Here is a 20040-nt window from a genome sequence, read left to right on the forward strand (position 1 = left end):
TCTTGTGTTCAATTAATTTATTGTCTTTACAGGTGAAATTTTAATATCTGCTAGCACAATTATCTCTGCTAAGAGTGTCTACCATCACTCTTGCCGGTCTCAAACCCAAAACGCTGCAAACTAGCTGAAACTACATGTATTTCGTAAAATTGCAATGAAATCTATCTAAAAACACCAAAATCCGGCAGAACGTACGAGTTTTTGCCAAATTTTACGCAAAAGTTGACAAAGCGCTCAATTCGACCTGAAAAACACTTTTTTTTTTGTTGCAAAAATCAGCCTATTTTACATTCAAAAGCACGATGTCTTTAACAAAATAGGGATACAATCCATGTGAAAACACTTATTCCAGCTAAAACGCAGTGTTCTCAGTAAAATTTGGGGAAAAAACGCGTAAAAACCGTCAGAAACACGACAAATTGGGCTGATTTTACCCACTTTTTGTGTAAATAGCTGCCAAAACCCTCTAAACTAGCTGGAACTACATGTTTTTCACAAGATTGCCATAAAATCTTGAAACGTTGCTTTAGGGACCTTTATGCCTCCAAAACGAGTTTTTACTTTAAAAAAAATGGAATGAACAAAGATGTTAAAGGGGAAAAAGCTGTGAGAAAGGAGAAGTTTAGTGTTGCTGTTTGATATGCCGCCCAGATATATCAATTTATTAATTTAACGCCTTCAGCCGTGGGCAGAAGTTTTTCTCTAGACTAAGAGGACCCTCCCCATGTTGACGAACCTCAATAACTCGTTGATTTTACTGTTTTTACACAGATTTGATTTTAACCATATTCGCCAAAATAACTGCCAAAACACGGCAAACCAGTATCTCGGCCAAGAGCGATATTGGCCATTTCACATATCCTTATTAGATATGAATTTTATTAAAGATTGTCATTCTAGCATATGTTGGCTAGTTACCACAGGTTTCTTGATTTTCATGGGAAAGTGGCATTGGTTGGTACCATGACCAATCTCCTCGACTTTCCCATGATTTTCATAGGATGTTAGCGACCCATACTTCGAACCTCAGTTGTTTTTTTTTTTTTTACATTGGCGCGAGTTTCACAACTTTCTTGTGGTTTGGCATTGACTCAGAGTTGGGCTTATTTTTATGGCTAATCCATCGGCGACTTTCTCATGATTTTCTTGGGTTCTCAACAGTGACACGCACTTTGGAACCATAATTTTATAAATATGTCAACACTGGCAAATACTGCTAAAATCTACACTCTACTAAACTCCATGTACCACAATATCCACACAACTGCGTGTGCCTACTTGAAAATCCTAACCCTAACCCTAAAACTATCCAGTTAGCCTAGTATTGTATTGCTGGTTTGAGTGACTAAACTGGCTCAAATGATCCAGCTGCTTAAAAATCTAAGCACAGAGTAAGTTTAAAAGATTCAATTTTGTAAGGTTTCGAAACAGTTCCAAAATTAACATGCACATAGCTCAGTGTAAAACATCGAAGCTTCTAGGACTTCTTATGATTCCTACGAACGTACACACCTAATGCACGTCAATTTGCCTTTGTTGTCCTCGAACGATCACGTCTTCATGGTAACGTGGTGTAAGAACTGTACAGCACTTTATAAATATATGTTTTACTTGACGGTAAAAGTTTGAATCCGTACAAGGAAACGTAACGGAAACAGGCGATGATAATATTCCGTTGACAGAAATGCAACGGAAACGTGTCGTCATATTTCCGTTCAGGAATCATAACGGAAACATAACAGGTCCAAGGAAGAAGTGAATGATGTGGAAACATAGAGTTTCATTTTTCCGAATTACGGAATCATGCTATTTCGTCCTGTGCTCACTCTAACTCTGTGCTATCCTAAACCTAACCCAAACCCCAAACCAATCCTAAGCTATGGTAAAGGGTTTAAGTCAGGGTTGAGGATAGGGTTAGGGCAGGAGCCCATTACCTGGTTAGGGTTAGAGTTTGGGTTGCTTCGGGTCAGAGGGGTTTAGTGTTACAATCAGGGTTAGGGCTAGGGTAAAATTATGCTTAGAGTTAGCGGGGTTTAGTGTTAGAATTAGGGTTAAGGCTAGGATGAGGCTATGCTTAGGGTTGGCGTTAATATTTTTCTACAAGCATTCAATTGCAGGGTTTTTGGTATTGTGTTTGTAAATTTCAGTAACTACTTGAAAGTTTACTGAAAAACAAACGATAGGCCGACTGGTACACTTACAGGATAGATAGAGAAGGTTGGGGTTAGGGTTAGGGTTAGGGTTAGGTCTAGGTTAAGGGCCATAGGTTAGGGTTTAGGGTTTAGGGTTAGGTTTTAGGGTTATGGTGTGGGGCTAGGGTTAGGGTTAGGGTTTAGGCTTAGTGTTAGGGTTAGAGGGTCTGCGGTTGAGGTTAGGGCTAGGGTGAAGGTTTGGGGTTAGGCTTTGGGGGTAGGGTTAGTTTTTAGGGTAAGGGTGTAAGCCTCTTCAAAAATATTTTTAAGAAGATTTTGTCACCTTTTTCACTAAAATAATTACCTGAAGAATTTTGACCAGTTAGATTATTTGAAGCGGTTGGATTAATTTTGATTGGGGTTTAATAACTTTTAGTAGTTGGATGATTATTTTTAGCAGTTGAACAACTGTAAGATGCTGGATCTTTTTAACTAATGTTACCATCCTTACCTGAATTATTTGAACCAATTTCACTGGTTACACATGCATTATCCAGTTAGACCATTTCAACTGGTTGGATTATTTAAACCAGTTTGTCCATTTTAGATATTGGCATCATTTTATCAAGTTGGATCATGTTAACCAGTCGCACCATTTTACTAAGTGAGATCGTTTCTTCCGATTGGACCATGTCACGTATTTAAAATCTTTTCACCGTTTAAACCATTTTATCTTGTTTTGGCTGGTTGGACCATGTTAACCAGTTGCATCATTTTGACTGGAGTGAAAAGTTCCGTTCTTATCCCGAGCCCTAACCCTAACCCGGGGTTAGGGTTAGGGTTAGGATAGCTCGCAGCTAGAGTTAGGGCTTGGGTAGGGTGGGATTATGATTAGGCTGAGGGTCACAATTTTTTCTGAAAACATCCAATTTTTTTTTGGTATTGTGTTTGGCTCTAAACTTTAACAACTACTTGAAAGTTTGATTGAAATCAAAATATACCATTTTTTGCCAAAATAACTGCCAAAATGCGCAATTCGGGCCTTTTTATCAATTTACACTTGGTTTAAGCTTGGTTTTTGTGTTTTCCCACAGACTCTTAAACTATTTTGCTGAGAATATTTTTTGCAGCGTTTTTAAAACTGAAATAAGCTTATTTTTGCAAAAAAAACAAACGTGCTTTTCAGTCGAATTTAGTGTTTTTGTCAACTTTAGCGAAAAATTTTGCAAAAATCGTACATTTCTGCCGTATTTTGGAGTTTTTAGACAGATTTCGTCGCGATCTTGTGAAAAACATGTAGTTTCAAGCTAGTTTTCAGTGTTTTGGCAGTTATCTTTGCAAAAAATGGGTAAGTCAGCGCAATTGTTTTTTTTTTTGATTTTTAAGGTTTTGTTTGCCCAAATTTTACTGAGAACACTGTGTGTTAGCTTGTCTCCATTGTTTTTTCGCAGATTCTATCGCTGTTTTGCTGAAAACATAACGTTTCAGCTTGTTTGCATCGTTTTTGGTCGTGAAATAAGCTAATTTTTGCAAAAGGAAAAAAACCTGTTTTTCAGCCCAAATTGACATAAAGGATACAGAGGAACATTTGCTTATTGCCTTTTTTTTTTGTCCTTACTCATGAAGTTGATTTTGGCATTTCAAACAAAAACTCTGCCAGAGCATTAATTGAATGACATATCATGCACTTACTTTGAAGCAAGAACACTTTTTTTTTAATTCAGAAAAATACCTTTTTATTTTTTTTAAGGACTGCTGGATATAACCTGTACAACCAAGATGAATTTACATTCATTATTTGTCATAACTTACACTAAATTAGAAATTCAAGTATGAAATGAGGGTACTAGCCCTTTAATAGTGTTCAAAATTTCCATATGCAGGGGTACTTGTGGCTACTGGAGAAGAATCAGTCTTTAACCCTTCACCCCCCCCCCAAGGGAGATAATAAGTACAGATATCCTCTTCCCTAGGGGCAACTAGCTCAAAAGTGAGTGATCTCAAGGGCCCTCCAAAAACGTTTTCTACAGCAATAACTAAGCTCTACAGAAGCACACTATGCAGACAAAAGGTGTAAGAGAATCAATGAATTCTTTAATTCTTGGTCCCTCCCAGGCCAACCTATTGTACAAATCTCATGACATCTGTTCCAGTTTCATCAGTCAATTTTTCAAGCTTCAAGCTTTTCCTGCAATTATGTACTTGTTCTTGAAGCTGAAAACTAACAAGGTTCCTGTAAATTAAGTTTACATAACAACCTAACAATTTGTGAAAATCACACAAATCCCAAGCTATATCCAGAATTATGCTCTTAATAAAATAAACTTTTAAAGCAAATTGGGATTTTGCCCTAGTTCTTTTTATTTTTTTGTTACTTTTTAAATACATTTGTATAAATAATGCTCCCCTAACTCTCCCCAAAACTTTTAGAACAGATGCAAACTCTTAAGAATGATCAAGCTTTACCTTATTATTAAAAATTTTTACATCTTAGACTACCAAGTTATCACAGAGGTTTTTTTCGGTACTTTGACCTGTTTAACACCTAAAAAGAAGAACACATACATAACACACACACAATCAGCCAGGTCAAAATGTGCTGCAGCCAACAATTTGGCCACCTACAATGAAATAGCTGCCAATTTCACACATGTCAGACTTCTATTCAGGACAAGATTTGGCCTCTGCTGCCTATTACTATTGCCAGCTTGCCTGCCACTCAAAATTTCAACTGAGATTGTACATACATACATGTGGGATTAGGTTACACGAGCGAACCTGCACTATTGAAAGAGGTCAATGAATTATAACTCAAAGAAACATTGATAAATAAAATAAATCAATAGAAATGACAAAAATTAAACTAACAGCAGACAGCTCTTTTTTGGCTTTCGGGGCCTGATCAGTGCAGTGATCTTCAACTAAGTGCTTAATTTGGACATAAAACCAAAACTTGTTATGGTTAAATATTATTATTTTTCTTTCAATATTCCCATTCCAGCTGATGTATATTATTTGAATAACAAATCTTATTAGCATGTTAAAATCACCTAAGGACAAGGCATACACTTTGTGCCAAAATTGCTTTGCATCAAGTACGTTATCTTGTACATCATTACCATCTTCAGGTATTTCTAATTTACTCTTGAAAATCACACAAATCATAAGCTATATACAGCATACAATTGGCAGCAAATTATTAAAAAGGAATGCAGTAATCTTTAATAATAAGAGTAGCTAAATAACAAATAGCCTAGTCAAAATGTGCCGGTAACCAGGGATTTGGCTTTCCACACAGAACATTTGTTAGGCGTCTAGTCTGGACAAGGTTTGGTCTCTACCTTCTGTTACTATAGCCAGCTTGCCTACTTCTAAAAAACGTTTTGACTAAGCTGAAAAAAATGTTTGAGAGAAAAATGGCCACAACAAGCCCACTTACTGCAAAATAAGAAACATAAAAGTAACACTTCAAATTAATACAGAATATAAGCCTTGCAGGATTTGGCTCTCAATAAAATTAGTTAAAATAGCCGATCTTGAGTTTAACTACTCACTCAAAATGGGCTGACAGCCTGCAATTTGGCCACCTACAATGAAGTATCTTCCACTGACTTCACACCTTTCAGGCTGCTTTTCAGGATGAGGTTTGGCCTCTGCTGCCTATAATTACAACAGCCAGCTTGACTACTACTAAAGAACATTTTGACTGGGCTGTGCAAGTGTTACTAGCATATAAAAAGCACCTTCAGGTAGATTACAGCAAAGCAGACTTTGTACCAAAACACTTTGCATTAAGTACATCATTACCCTCTACAGGTATTTCTAGTTTACATGTGAAAATCCCACAAATCTCAAGGTATATTACATCATACATGTTGACAAAGCAATCAGGGGTACATTTTTCATAATAGGATGCAATGGTCTTCAGTATCAAGATTATTTGGTACCTAAATAGTAAAATGTTCGAGAGAAGAAATAATCATAAACATTTTTTCTTTCTCATCAGCATCGACTTCCAAAAGTAATGGATAATGACCACCTAAAACAAAGAAGAAATAAATCAAATTTTTGATTTCACAGGGCTTCAATACGAAACAACTATACATATCTTTTATTTCCTACCACTTACAAGTGGCAGGAATGGCTGAAATGGCCTTCACGTGAACACAACAGAATCCTATGCGTGTGTAACCATGTAGAACTATTTATTCGGTATCGAAATTACATCCCAAATGTCATGATATTTGACTGAAACTCAGCTTACCCATCTTTCGTTTAGACTTCGAAACTTGCTGCTTTTTACCACCGTTTCAATGTTTTCTTGTTGTTCAAAAGGTGGTAGGGCCATTGCAGACCGTGATTTTTTTTTTTACTTGAGAACCAGATCACAACACCCAAGCCTTTTCACGCTAAATATTAAACTACTGAGATTTCCTTCGACGCCGTAAGCCGCCATTTTATCTTTCCCTGAATACTAGTTCCCAAGCTTCGAGCCCGAAGGTCTCAGACATGCACTGAAATTATGATATTCGTTATTTCAGGGCCAATTTAGAAATAACGGTAATCGTTATTTTGGTGTCGAGATCATGCTGATCACAACTGAACGCACATTTACCCCTTTCCTCCGCCATCTTGAATGTTGTAAGACAGTGGAACTGAGTCCTTCTCTTTATTTAACACGTGTAAAGAGCATTGGTAAAGAGTGCCACGAAATTACTATATCCATAAATTTGGTGCCAATTTAGAAATAACGATAATCGTAATTTCGGTCTCGAGATCATGTTGTAATGTTATTGCTTCAAAACAGGATTTTTCATCACCGGATAAAGTCACCATTTCCTTGGAGGACATGGAGAAGAAGGTCATGGAAGTTCTTACAAATGAAAGAAAAGCGTTTGAAATTAGGGACAAGCAGTCATGAAAGCTTTTATAAGCAGAATTTTCCAGAGTAAATGTCCACTGTTATTCGCTAGCTCTAAAAAAGAGTCTTAATATGTAAAGTAGTCAATGATTATCAATTTTACTACTAACAGTGCATGTAACAATACCAAACAGAAAATCTCATGTTGGAACTAGTGGTAACATAGAGAATTGTAATGAAATGTTTTGTAAACAAAATAGTGAGGAAAATCAACATTGCAACAGTCTGGTATTTACAGTTTGAGTAATTTTTTTAATTTCTAATTACTTACCCAAGAGCTTTTTGGCAATAATGAAATTGATGTATTTCATTTCTTCCTCTGCATAGTTATTAACTTTTAGACCCTACAGCTTAATGAGTAAAGATGTACATCTATTCCTTTCAAAGCTCAATCCCAAATAGATGCAACTGACTTCTATGTTAGAGGTCACATGAGAAATATACACTTGTGATAAAAAAAACCTTTATTGAATTTTTAATCAATATTTGCATGTATACTTATCAAAGTTACTGGCAATAAAATTATTCTTGTGATAAGAATTTTGGTTCTTTATAAGAGAAAGTGCGATCAGAGGAATTAAAAGTGTTACAGGTTATCTAAAACAAACCTGTCAAGTACAAGTTTTAAATTACTGATTTTGAAATACGCTGAGGCAGTCTGACTTTGCACTTCAGAAGTTTGCAAATACCAAATCAACACCAAGGATCTTTGGCAGTAAGGAACTGAGGCAACGCCGAGGAAGACGTCACTTAAAAAATGTATTTGTATTTTATGTTAAAATTTTGCGGATGTCTGGGTGTGTTCACGGTTTCTTACGACGCTTCACTGAAACTTCAGCATAACGTATGTGAGCCGCTTTGAGTTCCAAATGGAAACTTATTTTAAAGCTTCCGTTCACAGATCACGCAAATTTTGGTGATTTCATTTTGTTTTTTACAGGGCAGCTAAGTAATTTACAAAGGTTTAATAGGTACCTGCTGATTAGCTATTATTTTGCCAACTGTTATGATATTTTGTTTTGCCTTGTCCTTGTTGCCATTGGCGTCGTGGTTCGCGTTAAGGTCCCTGGTACTTACCCTGTAAGATAAACTTGGTCGTAAACTTTGTCGTCAAGACAAACAAAAAGTGCTTGTGTTGTAGAAGTAATTAGAGTTTTGGCGCAATTTTCGCGGCACGAAACTAAAGTCGGTCACAGTGAAACAACAATGTAACTATTTGGAGGCTCAAAAGGTTACGGTTTGTAAAATTCAGCTAGTTGCTCCTAAAATCTCCTTATAACAAACTTTAGAGCAGTGATTCATAAACCAAAGTTGTCAGACCACATGTATATTTTTTTCCTGCCGCAGTGATTGGATCAGTCTCGCAGTGCGAAAGATATATAAAAACATTAGAAGAATGAAACTGGTCAATTTTCGTCAGTGGCCGCTCAACAGTTACGGTCTTTTATTTCAAACACGAAGGTTGCGACTGGCTGGAATGCTTACCGCTCCGTTGATATTGCGTCATAAGATCAAAATAAAGCCGACCTCCACGAACGATTACGATGATTTACCCCTATCGATTATAATTCTGGCTACTGCAGTGACTTCAGTGAACGGCGAGTATCAAATTCCAGCTGTATGAGCTGTTCAGAGATGACGTTTCACCGATAGAGATAATATTTTAATTAATCGAATACCTTAAATTTATTGGTCTAAATTTATGAAGGAACGAAAACACCGAAATCTATATTGCTTGCATTTGAACATTGAACATTGAACAGTCAACGGTAAAATCCATCAACTGAGATTTATATTTCATGTTAAATCGAAGTCCACAAAGTCAAAAAAGAGCGTCCCCAATGGCTATTCGGGATCCGGGATTGATCTTATTTAAAGGCCGTGATCCGAGAATTTAGTGTAAGAAGGGGGCGAGATGTGGGAATGATGTTATGCTGGCGGGACACGGGAATCGGCGATTTTAAGGGGCGAGATACGGGACTGAAATAATCACTTGAACGAACCAAGAACGGGACTGTCCGTTGACGAGAATTTATGATGAAATTGATCGGAATGGTCAGCGACACTTCAGTAATTGCGCAGGAATGAAAATTCTATCAAAAGCGAAGTTGCCAACTTACCAAAAATCCTTAACGGCCCGAAGGGTAAGGTGGCATCTAAAACTGTTGCGTCAATTGAAGTGCTTAACGGCGTAACAAAAAGAGAAACTCCAGAAAGTGTCGGAATTATATCGATGTGAGGCTCTTAACCTTTTGAGTTGCATGACACTAGACGTGGAGGATATTCACTCAGTTATGCATAACAAATATAAACTTTTCACAATGTTAGATTACGAAAGAAAGTTTGGAAACGCAGCCAAAGAAGGTTTAAAGAGGCCAACCCATCGGGCGGCGGACTATTTTAAATCCAAATTCTTGGTATCCTTTACCAGAACGTGCCATTATTCTGTCGGCCATACAAGTAATTTAACCGTTACCTCCTGTACTGGATGGCACCACAGAGCATATAGAAGATGAGGGACTGGACATAAACATTTGCTGCTGCAGCAACAAGAGCTTTAACTCCCCCGTGGTGCCTCTATCAGACAGATATTCAGGAGGGCGAACCGGTTAGCCTCGAGCGTTCTGACTTCGAGGAGTCGCAAGAAAACAGCGGGGAAACAAGACAAAGAGAAAAATGGGGCTCCGGCTTTGGTAGAAATATTCGCTTCAACAACAGAATTGTGTTCAGGTCATTTTTCTTTTTTTCCCTTGCTATGGCACATTAGGATTGCCGTCACCTTTAGTGTTTTATGCAGTTTTTGAGATTGTTGAGATTGTTATGCGACACTGACTTCTTTACTTATACGCTTGTGTGTGATTTAAGTTAAATCCGAAGGAAGTCGTTACCGTGAATAGCGTACTTAGTTCGTGCAAAACTTTGAAAACTTCTGAAATGAACAATATCATCATTTTGGTGAAAAGAGATAAACTTACGCCTTACGGTGACCAAAGACTTCAACGGATCAATGCCGGTTGAGAAAATCACCACCAACCGAAGAGGCCCTCTTACGTTTAGGAAATGGACTAGGAAAACATTTTTATGATCAAGATTGGCCGGTATAAGCCGTCGGAATTACGGGATTGAGAGAAAATATTAGTCGGGATCGCGGGGTTGAAGAACCTTGTTGGATACCCTCAAGAAAGCATTGATTACGATCATTAAACAAACATCCTCGAGAAAAAACACGATTCTTTCTCATAAACCTTACATGAGCCCATTGGGTGAACTCGCTGTTTGAAACGTAAACTTGATTTTTACCCACAGAAAACTGCTCGGTAGAAAAAAGAATCAAGGTTTTTCGTCAAGCGAAAAATATTAAAATATTGCAAAGTAAATTGCAAACGGAAAATTTAAACCTGATGAGGTCAACTACCTTTTTATTAATTTCAATGACTTAAAACCACCGATACTTTCAAATCGGCACTGTAATCCTCACGGTATCAACGAGCACTTTTCATTCAACTAGTTTGTTCTTGTTTTCACCCTTTTCCCAACAATAGCGCAGCTCCATTTTCTGCATATAAACGCACGCACAACCCACAATTCGTCCATTCGCTCTGACGAAGCGCTAACGCTCGAAACTTCACCTTTCAAACTCTTAACGGTGGCCAATCTACGTTATCAACTCAGTTAATAATATTCAATTGTTTTTTTCTCAGTTCGTGAGCGGGCGGTATTCTACAAATCCTGCAATCTGATTGGTTCCAAGAGCGGGGCAGTATTCTCCCCATCCGGCCCGCTCACAGCGAGTGGTATCCAATCCTTTTAAAAAAATGTTTAGAAGTTTTCTTGGAAGCCTTTTAAATCACCTTTTAATATCATTACGCAAATAATTATGTTTTGATGAAACCTCTCTCTTTCATTTGCATTGCCCTTGTTTTCTCTACCATCTACTTGCTCATAAATTGTTCAGTTTATGGAGAATCTTGCCTTACTTACAGCCTTTTATCATTCAGGTTCTTTTCGCAACCATTTGTTAGGTTTTGGAAAAAAATAAAAATGTTATTTACCAGCCAAGGTCGGTTCGTATTGGGAAAAACTGTGCCCTATGTCTTGTGTACCGCCTGAGGCCTAGGGCCTCGGGCGGTATCCGAGACCTCGGGCACAGTTTTTCCCAATACGAACCTCCCGTCCGGTGAATAACATATATTTAGCATATTAATCGATGCGCGCGCTTCCATGAGTACTTAACAAATGCACTGGCTAAGAACATGTTAATAAAAGCCAAACAATGCGGGAAGTTGGAAGATAATAATGTTTTTAAAAATAATATTTTTTAAAATAATTTAAATGACTATTTATGCTATTTGAATTAAATAAGTTATTAATTTCAAAATACACTTGAAATAATTTGGTTAACAATTCTACATAAGTTTAATGAAGAAATGAAGGTGAAACCTTTAAGTGGAACGTTACGGCTCTGGCATCGGTAATACTTTGGGGCTGCTTTTCTTGTCTGTGATTTTTGCAGTAAAAAGGTGGGAACTCGTTTTCTTTGTCAACTTCCATGCTGGCCACTACTCTTTGACATTTTACTGGACGACGCTGTTGTAGTTCATCGCACAACTCACTTTGGCCCCTCGTGAAAAAACAGAAAAACAAAGCGAAAATGAAAACAGGGAAAAAACGTGATTCGAAGAATCTGGCAACGGCGTGAGCGCGAGCGTTGATGATTGAATCACACTAAACGGATGCATGCTTGCGTATGCCACATTGTCTCAGTCAGTTTTGCGTGCTGCGAAATAAAATTTTTCTTCATGAAAGCCAGGTACATCCGTCAAATGAAAGATTGCGCACTGTAACGCGTTTTGAAACCAAGGCAAATGCCATTGGGAGAGAAGCGATTCAGTCTGTTCGAACTCAGGGCTGGTCAGTGGGTTTTCTGTAAAGTTTACGTTTGTTGCGTCATAATACACGAAGCCATGGAAAATTCAACGGTGTTTCCTCGTTGCTAAGTGAATTCGGGACGCAAAAACAGTCAAAAAAACTATTTCACATGTTATTATGGATTTCAAGGACTGTCACGGTGGTGGTAAAATTTGAGGTAGCGTAATCGTTCGTGCTCTGCTTTGACTTGTATCGCTTTGTAGTTATGTTTAGACTGCAGCGACTGCCCAAGGCAGACCGAGATCTGACTTGGGAAGTCTGACTTGAGTTTTTCGCAAGCATTTTAAAAATTGTTCTGCTACGTAAATATCTTTTTTTTTAAACCCGCCACTTGGAAGCCCTAAAGCACATCGCATTTTAAACCTGATGTAATTGTAGTTTTCGGTTTTGCAATTTATGAGAACTTCATCGCGTTTGCTCGAGTTTCAATTTTAGTTCTCTTCAAGTGTTGCGTATATTTTTATCATTGCTTCGTCGAGAAACATATCTCGAATTTACTTTATAGTTCAAGGTAACAGTTTGCACCTGATATAGGAGAGACTTCACCAAAGAATAATGTCCGAAGAATTTGGGTCTGAAGGCCAGGACGGAAAGCTGAAGAAAGCTGCTCAAAGGTAATCGTGTATAAATAGTGGAATCAGCAGAAGCAGCAGCTTAATCACACAGATCACTTTTCGATGGAATGTCGAAAAATTAAAACGAAATAATCACAATGGCTTAGCGAGACAGAGGGGTTACCACAAGGAGCCGATTTGAGCCCAAAGTGAAAAAAGGAATATTCTCTGAAGTGCAGGGTGCGTGGAAACTAAAACAATTTACCGCAACAAAAAAAAAAAAAAAAACTCATTACAAAACATGGAGATGAGTATACATTCAAATTCTGAAATGTGTCTTCTCTGGACCTTTCTCTGTTTTTGATAGACATTAAAGCCGTTTGTCGTTATTTAGTTCTTTTCATTGATGTCTAGTCTCCAGATTCAAGTGAATCTTCTGAAAAATTGAAGAGAAAGGTTCAATCGGGTAAGAAAATGTTTAAAATCAGTTCTGTACATGTACTCTGAACCTGATAAGAATCGCTGATAACACGTGGCACTTAAAAGGTTCTCTTCCACTGTCAAATTGAAGACAAAGCACTGAGTCATACGACTTTAAGATGGTGTCGATGGGGCGATGGTTTTTACGGCCAACGGTTAAAATTTTGGCCATTTTACAACAAACGGTTAACCCAAAATGACACAAGATGACTCGTAATAGAAAGAGACAATTCTATAGGGCTAAAATTTTTACGACTGACAGTTAAAAATTTGTCAATTTTTATGCCTAACAGCAAATTTTTCGGCCGTAGTACGGCTAACGGTTAACCTCATTGAGACCCTCCTTTAAGGGTAAATTCAGACAATTCCAGACTTAAGAAGAATTCAGGCGAAATCCAAAATGGAAATGGTATGCGTAGCAGGTGAGGACCTGAGGAGGGAAATTCGTTCAGTTCGTATGAACTTGAAAAGTATTGGCCCACACCTTTTCATAAGTATTTAAAGCGCTCGAAAATGATTGATCCTCTTCGGATATGTGGCGTGAATTTGCCAATATTGTTTTTTAATTGTTAATTTGGCTGACGAAGAATGAAAACATACATGAAATAAACTGATTTTCTTTGACATAACTCGATCGTCCACCTTGAATCTCATGTTTCGTTTCTATTTTAGACATGTTGGTGATACCTTATTCATGTTCCACCGTATTTTTTTGCTCATACAATTGCCGAGTGACCCAGTTAACGATTTGCTTTTCTATTATTTTATCGTATTAGCAGAGAACTTCATAGCGGATGAAACCAATTCAGCGACAGTGGATCCCAAAGAGAATGATGAAGTATGTCACTTCTTGAGGTCTGTTCATGTAAATGTTTCTTTTCAAGCTAGAGTTGAAAACTCGATTCCTGGGTTGATATACGCGCATGCAATAAACACAAAACCAATGTAGGATCTTTTCTTTCTTTATTCCTTTTCTATTCCTCGGGGTTTTATTATATCGAAGCGGTCAACTGAAATCATTACGTGAAGAAATCACCTAAGTATTGTAATCATAGCTTAAGAATAATCTCGATTTTGGAAACGAGCTCGTGGCAATTAAAAGAACTAAAAGAAAGTTAGAAAACGAGTGATAAGTTTCGCTTTGAGTAACAACTACCAACTAGGAAACATAATCACAAAACAAGTTATTGCTTACCAACGTTCGCGGGTCTTGATTAATTTATCGAGAAATTACGGTCTCACTTGTCTTCTCTTTTGATCACACGGCGTCTTATCCTGAAATGAAACGCTAACTGTGATTTTCTGTCTTAAAGGAACTAATCACGGGGGTGTTAATCTTACCAGAAAATATTTCGCCACTTTTCTCAGCTCGGAAGTGGTAACATTTAGCTTCAACGGAAGCAATTACAGTACGGGCATTGTGGGTAAACTGTGAAGTATAATTGTATCCAAGTGTCTTTTGGTGCTTGTGTCACTGAAAATTTTCTTCCTCAGTTTCATGGAAAGTGAATCATACTTTAAGTCAGAACTCCTCTGAAAATTCTACTTCTGTGTAAACTTTTTTAATTGTTTATTCTGAATTAAATAGTATCAGCAATCAGTGAAACATAAATTTATTAATTATTAAGTCTTTTTTTGGATTTCTCATTTGCTTTGCCTCCATGAGGAGATAAATTCACTGGGACAAGATCATTGTTTTAGAACACCAATGAGTATCTTACTGTATGTGCACCATAGCTCATGATGATATTTCTTTCTGTTGCCAGTGGGAGCCAAGACATTCTGCATAAAGACAAAGGACAGCACAGTGAATCCAATATGGAATGAAGTGTGCAAGGTAAAGATTTTGATGGGTTTGTGGTTCCTAGTCCATACTTAAAACATGGGATATTTAATTTCTGATTGTTTTGTTTCTGATTGTTTTAGTGAAGGCCTTTGTGGACAACTCACATGGTCAGAAATGATAAAGATTGGTGTCTTTAATGAAGACAAAGAATCTGATGATCAATCTCTTGGAACATACAGTACGTCATCATCCAAACATGAGATAGTAGAAAGCAACTCATATCTCCAGTTTTTACATGTATGTGACTGTTTTGATGTTGACAAATGATGTTTTGTCTCCCTAGTGTTGAGGCTGACATTGGTACAATTGTCCAACAAGGCAATGTTGAATTGGTAAGTTGCAAATCTTTTGCTAACTAAAGAGTTGTATGTCATATTCAATAACTGGTGTTGGGAACCTTTTTTGAACACTGTGTGATTTGATATAGCATCTAGAGCAATTTTAAATTGATTGTTGGATTAAAGCAACCCAGGACTGCACTGCCCTTGCAAAATGGATTTTGGAATTCCTAAGAATTCTTAGGAATAAAAGTGTGAATTTTCACGGTAAATTCAGACTAAGAATTCCCAACCATAACAAATCTAGTTCTAAAAACCTAGAAATTCCTAGAAATTCCCAGAAATTCTCAGAAATTCCAAGTTTGTAGCCAAAAGGACTTGGAATTCCTAGGAATTCCAACTCAGCACCTATGACTTTACCTGAAAAGCTGTAAATCTAAAAAATCCCTGAGAATTTCTAGGAATTTTCAGGAATTTATAGGAATGTTTATGAATTACTGGGAATTTTATGCAAAAATTTGAGGCTAATTATATAAAATAAATACTTAAAATTAAAAAACCCCTGCTAAAATTCAAGTACTCAATCAATTTATTTACAAACTTAATTAAGGTTTATGTGTAAAATAACTTTGATTAATTATTAACATCAACATGTAGTAATATTAGGATGAAATTTGATTTACTTTTCTTTTCCTGAAAACTTCATACAGATTAATCCCCAATTACAGCTATTCACATAAAATAGTCCTAATCAATCATTAAATTTGGTTTGACACAAATTATAAATAAAATCTGTTAATTCTTTTCCATAAAATACAATTATATCTTAAATGATATTTGAAAACCAAGCATTCTTGGGAGTGAAGGGGTTAATTACAGTAAATAAAATTGATTTTTTAAATAAAATCTTGTCGTAACTGTAACAATAAATTAGAATGAAGTTATCCCAAACTGCAAACTTAGCTGCTGTTTTATTCGAGGCGGCTCGTGGAAGGTTGACATACCATCTTTCTTCACGTTTCCATTGAAGAGAGTCGCCTGGGAAACTGAAAACTGTTTCAAAATGGCTCTTTAAACGTTCCAGTTTCGTCTCATCACACGGAGGACTGCAGATTGCTGACCTCACCTTTTAGTAAAGGAAGAAGCCTAACAGGCAGCGCGCCCTTGAGGCTCTGACCGCTCCACGTGATCGGGTGGGCGTGCGCAGACGGGAGTGAAACAGTTCCATGCCCTCTCTGGCAGACATTAGAGGGGTTTTAAGAAAACCACAACTGCAACGGCAACGGGAACGTCACTAAACAAAAGGTTTAATGAGCAGAACAATGGCTTTGCATGTGCGTTATAAATTTTTGTAAATTTCTCTGCGTCCTCTGCAAAACTACAACGTGAAATCACCAAACTTTGCGTTGTTTGGAGAACGTGAACGACGACGGTTAAATTTCAATTTCTAATTTAACGCCGTGTTCCTCATTCAATTTCGTTGTAGATTTGACTGTGAAAAACAAACTAAATGACTTCAGAGTATCGCGAGAGTCGTAGGTAAAATAAAGGTCCACTTTTTAACCGACCTTGTCCACGGCATCGCCGTCGTCGATTCTTAAACTCGCTATTGTTCATGTGTGGCACAAACTGCAATTTGAACAGTAAATTAGCGAACTGTGGCACAGGAAGCTAGTTTGTGGTGGTTTTTGTTAAGGAAGAAACACGTGTAAGTACATCGAGTGAGTCTGAGTTTTAGTCTTTCTAAATCTCTGTCTTTTGGGATCAATCAACAAGTGTTCGTCAACAAAGTGAGAGTAAAGTGATTCTAAAATAACATGTGATCTTACAATATCCTCAGAGTTATTTCGCCTCCAAGTGCTCTAATTACGGGGCATACTTAGGTAATGGAAGTTTTGTTTAAAAACAACTGAAAATTGGCACTCTTTTGTAGAAATGAAAAATAAAAGAAAAACAAACAAACCAAAACATCCAAACACGGCGAATCACGTTGGGAAGGGAGGGGAGGTGGGGTGTCGTTATAGGTGCACGATGTGCGCTAACTCCCGACCGTTATCCAGTTTCTTACACCTTTTCTTGACAGGATTTCAACTAAGAAATCCATCTCAGCCATTTGGATTCAAATCACACCCTCAAATCATTCCTCGTTTTGTATGTAACATTTACGTCATGCTATAGAAATGCAGCCGATCAAGAACATCTACGTGTACTTTGGAGGCCGTTGTAAATACTGCGGTCAGTTGGACAGCGGTTTTTAGTAATGTTTCCTGGAAATCCTCACCGGCTCCAATAACCCGCCGAAAACAAGATGCCTAGTGCAACGGTTCCCTACCTTCCGTTTCCCTTTTTTTTTTCGGGAGGGAGGGGGGGGGGAGGGGGGGGAGAGTACGGCTACACGTAGGCTAGGGCTCGTCCTATCGAAAACCTCAATTTAACGATTTTGTGGAAAAACAACCAATCGTTATATCGAGGAATGGTTGATGACTTTTTTTTTTTTTTTTTTTGTAGTGTGACGTCGCGCTACCCAGCATTTCGGGATCGGAACGACGACTGTTAATAACATTTGGGCTTTAATGTCTACATGAAGCTGCAGTACGCTGCACAGGTCTGTACATAGCTACAGCACCTTGTTTTTAATGCACGGAGGACAAATTTCAGTGGAACAAGGGTATCAGACAGGAAATTCCTGTCATAAACACTTTCAACTACAAGATGCCTTCAAGTGACTAATAAGAGACAAAGAGGATAAAGCGGATTTGTAGCTTTGTTGATAGTGTCAGTGTCGGTATTCGTGGGATTTATGATAATCACAAATCTCGTTATTTTGTCATTGCGTTACTAGCCATCTTAGAATTTACTATCATACTGACGCATATGTACGTGGTGGCCATTAAGTAATTGCGTTACTGGCTTTATTATGGTCGGTAATAGTATATACCATCCAACAAACTAAGTGGCTTCAAGAAATGCTCGTATGTAAAGACGAACGAAATTACGAATTTCGCCGTTTTCTTAACGCCGTCGGCATTTATAATGAGCTGTTAAAAGTGACGTTGTTCAATTGTTATAGAATTTTAGGATTCTGATTCTTGTTGGTCTGTTTCGCGTTTGTCTTTTGTCATGTGTTTAAGTTTGTTCGTTATATCGGGGTATGTTATACGTTTGGGCCTCTGGATTGTATTCGTTATACAAGGATTTCGTTATATCGAGGTTCTTTCCTATACATTTTACGGTAACTTTGGTCGGGCTGAAGACTATCGTTCGTTATATCGAAGAATTCGTCGAAGTTTGTGAAATCGAGGTTCCATTGCGCTTTAAGTTGCATCAGGTCCCAGAGACCAGTGGAATTTTGGTTGCATGGTTCTTCTGGCTCATACTAAACTTAACTGAGTGTAATTTTCAGGAGAGAGGGATATGTCAGATGGTACGAGCACATCCTCTCACTTTTACTTTACTTCCCTTTTTTTGAAGTGAAGTTGCAATTAATTTTTTCACAAAACAACAAAATTCTCACACAATAAATTATCTTGGAGACACTTTGCTAACATATATTGAAGTAGCTGAATTTTGTCTTCTTTACACATAAAAATTAGTATCACAATGATATAGCAGTTCCAGTTTTTAATAATCTATTTTCTCAGTTTTGATTGTTTACTGTGCAATAATACCAGCTTAAGCTTTTGTTTCTTTGTTCTAGGAAATTTAATAGAATAAACCATTGAACTTTTTTTGTAATAAGTATATCAACAAAAAAAAAACAAAATAATATGCTTCGTTGACATCTTTCAAAGGTTTCTCCCAAAGATAAGATCATGATGGAAAAATCCCTTTGTTATTCAAATTCTAACCAAACAGATGGAAGTAAAAGATGATTGTCCAATTTTGTTTACTACAGTTTTGAATATTTAATTTTAAGGATAACGGCCGCCTAATAGTATCAACGAACTTGGAGGATTAGTTAACAACAAACTTAACCGCTAAATCTTGAAAAATAAAAAATAATATATCTGAGTTTTAGGATTATTCTGAATGGAGATGTGCATTATATATCATAGCCACAGTACTTATTTACTGTGGCTACAAACTGATGACTGGGTTGAACTTTGTTTTGTGTTCTTTGAAATGCTTACATGTTCAACTTTCCTATAACTATTTTCTATGGCATCATGTAGGTATTTGACTATTTTAACCCTGGTCTTATAGACTTAATTATTTTAGCCCAAACTAGTAAATTTAAAAAAGCATTATAAATACATAAACAACCCAAAGTGAATTTAAAATGAGACAGCCTCATTGAGCAGCTTTAAACATCTGTGTGGGCTTTTTTTATCAACTGATTTAAGATTAGATTGAGTTTTGCGTTGGAAAATCTGGCGACGTTATCTAAGCATGCATTCCTCAATAGAAGGCCGGGAGACAATCGCATGATATTTTTAGCAGTAAACAGAAGTCCACTTTTATGATATACGGTGGATGTATTTTTTTCTCTCAATAACCAAAGAATTTTCGTTTTGCAATTGTATATTTATATGGTTTTGTAATTGGTTGTTAACAGGAAAAGTTCCTCTAAGAGAACCTCTTGACTATACCTTTAGACCCCTACTCTCGTCAATCGTTATTTCCAAGTATTCCTTGCCCCTCCCCCGCCCTCTATCAATAAAATTATAGCTATTCAGCCAAACAATTCACGGTTTTTTAGTGTCCAACTTTCCCTCGGAAAGTTCTGATTAAAATTCTCAAGTCTCAGCTGCTTATGCTCATGGCAAAGCTTGTCTCTTTTTCTTTGTGTCTTTGCAGTATGTCCGCGCGTCCTCTCATGACTGAGATGGTCCCGTTTTGCAGATAACACTGTGGCATTTTGGGAAAGATTCAAAATTTACTAATATTTCTAATGAGTAAG

At 37.2% G+C, this 20040-nt stretch overlaps 3 long non-coding RNA genes across 7 annotated transcripts in view; 2 read left to right on the top strand and 1 right to left on the bottom strand.

The window, feature by feature from the left end:
• LOC149050787 (uncharacterized) overlaps positions 1–7590 on the top strand; it is a 22158-nt gene extending 14568 nt beyond the window's left edge. For all 3 annotated transcript variants that reach the window (XR_016184419.1, XR_016184418.1, XR_016184420.1), the window contains one exon: positions 6940–7590. This is a non-coding gene — a long non-coding RNA (uncharacterized LOC149050787). The remainder of the gene's footprint in view (positions 1–6939) is intronic.
• Positions 3841–6919, bottom strand: LOC149050788 (uncharacterized). The gene is made up of 2 exons (XR_016184416.1): positions 6397–6919; positions 3841–6171 (listed from the first exon to the last, which is right to left on the bottom strand). It is a non-coding gene; the product is annotated as an uncharacterized LOC149050788 (long non-coding RNA).
• Positions 7591–14329: 6739 nt separating the features above from the next.
• LOC149050789 (uncharacterized) lies at positions 14330–18209 on the top strand. Of its 3 annotated transcripts, XR_016184400.1 has the most exons (5): positions 14330–14436; positions 14783–14853; positions 14943–15040; positions 15146–15194; positions 16225–16575. It is a non-coding gene; the product is annotated as an uncharacterized LOC149050789 (long non-coding RNA). The 3 variants fall into 3 exon arrangements; XR_016184399.1 differs by lacking the exons at positions 14330–14436; positions 16225–16575 and adding an exon at positions 17649–18209 and having other exon boundaries at positions 14447–14853; XR_016184398.1 differs by lacking the exon at positions 14330–14436 and having other exon boundaries at positions 14447–14853.
• Positions 18210–20040: the final 1831 nt, after the last annotated feature.

Source organism: Pocillopora damicornis, chromosome 2, assembly GCF_964200805.1.
Source record: "Pocillopora damicornis chromosome 2, jaPocDami1.2, whole genome shotgun sequence".
Taxonomy (NCBI): domain Eukaryota; kingdom Metazoa; phylum Cnidaria; class Anthozoa; order Scleractinia; family Pocilloporidae; genus Pocillopora; species Pocillopora damicornis.